The sequence below is a fragment of the Colobus angolensis genome, unplaced genomic scaffold, assembly GCF_000951035.1.
Source record: "Colobus angolensis palliatus isolate OR3802 unplaced genomic scaffold, Cang.pa_1.0 Scaffold203, whole genome shotgun sequence".
Taxonomy (NCBI): Eukaryota; Metazoa; Chordata; class Mammalia; order Primates; family Cercopithecidae; genus Colobus; species Colobus angolensis.
Window position 1 is genome coordinate 1,543,539 of NW_012115189.1, and position 3,312 is coordinate 1,546,850.

The following is a 3,312-nucleotide window of genomic DNA, read 5'->3' on the forward strand; positions in this document are numbered from 1 at the left end:
TGCCTCTCGTGGGTTAGTTGTAAATGGAACACAACTCTAGCATGAGATTGCGATTTAAAAAAGCATATCCAGTATTTTGTTGATCTGACTGAAAATATATTTCTTTTTCAAGGTTTTTACCAGTCAGTGAGGCATTTGAATTGGGACATTCTCTTGTTTCTGAAATCTGATAAAATTTTGACCTTAGAATATTTATTGGTAATATTTATTCATTCCCCAAATTAGTTCTTAGCATATCCTATATGTCAGGCATTAGTATAGAGCTGGAGCTAGAAAAATGAGTAAGATTGGGTTCCTGCCCCCAGCCCAGGTTCATACTGTAGTAAAGGGAAACAGACACCAACACTAGATGACATGGAGCGTTAGGGGCGCTCTGGTAGAAGTCTGCAGAGAGTGCAATGGGCGTCCGAATGAGGAAGTAATCACTTGCACAAGAATAGGAGGCCTGGTTGGAAAGGTTTCTCTGAATAGGATGATATTTGATCTGTGTTTTGAAGGGTATAGTTGGCAAGGTAAGTAATCCAATTAAAGGAGGTTGCCTCAGCTAAAGCACCATATGCTCAAAGGTGTGGGTCATTTGAAAGTTTGAGTTCAGATGCAGTAGGGGTAAGGTAAGTATCCAACAGAATTTTCTACATTGATGGTAATGTTCTATATCGTCACGGTCCAATACGGTAGCCACTAGCCACATTTGGCTAGTACAATTGAAGAATTGAATCTTAACTTTCATTTAATTCTAGCTAATTCACATTTAAATAGCTTCAACAGTTAGTGGCTACCATATTGAACAGTGCAGGTTTAGAGATAAATAGAGGCCAGTTGCAGGAGGGTCTTGCAACGCATTGAGGAGGACTGAATTTTCTTCTGTAGGGCCTTCTGTGGCCTGCAGAAAGGGCTGTACACAGGCAGTAATATTATCAGCCTCACCTGTGGGAGTGCCCCAGCCTGGAAGTAGATAATACAGTTAGGAGATTCCCATAACCTGCCTGAGTGAGAGCATTAGTAATTAAGGTAGGAAATGGATGTGAAGCTTGCTGAGAAGGGCTGGGCAGGCTTGTGACAGGTCTGAGTGTGAGGGGAGAGGGAGTAGGGGAAATGGGATCAGGTTTGAGCCAGCTATTAAATCAATGCCAATTCATCCCATAAAGAATGCAGAGAGTGGGACAGGTTTGGAGAGTGTAAGGAATATGGTTGTGCTGTCACCAAGCACGCATAGAGAAGCAGGTATAGGCCGAGGTAAACAGCCTAGATGACTCAGCAGGATTGGGGTGCAAGTACACAGCCCCATGTCTTATACGATCATAGCCATGTAGACACAACATAGAGAAGCTCCCCACCTGACTCTCAGCCACTAATGTTTGTGTAGTGTATAAATGTAACACGGACCCTGTGAAGGGGCTGCTGAATAAAGCCATGTCTCATTTATCTGCTGTCTCTTGAGTGTTCTTCCAGTTCCCTGCCCCACATCCACCCACTGTCCTCAGACCTCAGCTGGGGCTGGACCCCAACCCTAAGTGTTACAGAGGGAAGATGAGGGTTAGAGATCATGATCCTGAAGTGCCAACGAGAAATTCAGGTGAGTTATTACTATCTTTTTTTCTTTATTTCTTTTTCTTTTTTTGAGATGGAGTCTCCCGCTCTGTCTCCCAGGCTGGAGTGAAGTGGCATGATGTTGGCTCACCCCAACCTCCGTCTCCCAGGTTCAAGTGATTCTCCTTCTTCAGCTTCCTGAGTAGCTGGGATTATAGGCATAGACCATCACACCTGGCTAATTTTTGTATTTTTAGTAGAGATGGGGTTTCTGTATGTTGGCCAGGGTGGTCTCGAACTCCTAGCCTCAGGTGATCCACCCACCTAGGCTTCCCAAAGTGCTGGGATTACAGGCATGATCCACTGCACCAGACTGCTTATCACTATCTTTCTACTTGCATTGTGCCAAGAGGAAACTGACAGTTTAGCCCTCCTCAACTGAGAGACAATTGAATTAAAATAATCTGATGGCATCTCTGGCATTTATTCAGCCATAAGAAAACAGCTGCTAAAAGTGGAATGCAGCTTTTTTAGAATTTCAGCAAAGGTGGAAGGAGATCCAAAAAATTCCTTCTTAGCTGTGTGTGGTGGCTCATGCCTGTAATGTCAGTGCTTTGGGAGGGCGAGGTGGGGGATCACTTGAGGCCAGGAGTTTGAGACCAGCCTGGGCAATATGGTGAAGCCCTGTCTCTACTGATAATACAAATATTAGCCCGGCATGGTGGCCTGTGTCTGTAATCCCAGCTACTTGGGAGGCTGAGACGAGAATCACTGGAACCTGGGAGGTGGAGGTTGCAGTGAGATTGTACCACTCCACTCCAGCCTGGGCAACAGAGTGAGACTCTCTCTCAAAAAAAAAAAAAAAAAAAATAAATAAATAAATAAATAAATAATAAATTTATAAAATAAATTTCTCCTCACAAAATTGAGGACTTATGGACTATAGAGAAAGGCAGTTTTCTTGATGATTGAGAAAATAGTATGACTTTAATAAGGGTTTAGACGGTCCCAAATTAAAATTTGTCCTTGGGATTCATGCCGTAATGCTCCCCATAGTGAGAGGGAGTCATAAAGATGAAATTCAAACTGGAGCCCAGTCACCACCCCCCATACCCACCTCCACTACCTGCTCTCCCAAGAAGCCTGCAAGCCTAGAGGTCAGCTCAGTGGCCACCTTCTGAAGCCCAGGGCACCACTGGAAGCTGCCTAGTTTGAGGCACAGAGGGAAGAGGAAAAGACTGAGAACGACACCCCTCTTCCTGAGGAATGCATACAAGGGTGCTTGGGGGCAGATTGGGGATACTAAGGCAGGAGAGCCAAAGCTGGAGTAAAAGGGAGCTCTTCTTCTGAAACCTGTAATTTCAATATCTTTTCCTTTCCCTTCAGAATTGTAATTTCCCTCTGAAATCATTCTAACCTTTTAGTAAAGACATTTAAAGATGTTTAAAATTTCTCCCCCTGCTCCCTTTTTTAACCCACTCACTTCTGTACTCACCTTTTTAACACTAACGGTCAACTGTGACTACTACATCCCAGGCTCTCTTCTTAGGTGTGGGGAACCCAACAAGGTATGTTCCCTGTCTTCAAAGAGCTATGGTCTAGTGGGAGAGACAGACAAAAAAATAGACTTCCATAGAGTATTGAGAGCTTTGTCAGGTGTAAGTAGTGGGGGAATGGAGAAATGGGGAGTTACTGCTTAATAAGTATGAAGTTTCTTTTTGGGGTGGTGAAAATGTTTTGGAACTAGTTAGAGGTAAAAATCTAGGACCCTAAACCCAATAT

At 43.8% G+C, this 3,312-nt stretch overlaps 1 long non-coding RNA gene across 1 annotated transcript; it reads left to right on the plus strand.

Moving 5' to 3' along the window:
• Nucleotides 1-327: 327 nt before the first annotated feature.
• Nucleotides 328-2,979, plus strand: LOC105511714. Its single transcript, XR_001001757.1, has 2 exons — nucleotides 328-1,576; nucleotides 2,673-2,979. It is a non-coding gene; the product is annotated as an uncharacterized LOC105511714 (long non-coding RNA).
• Nucleotides 2,980-3,312: the final 333 nt, after the last annotated feature.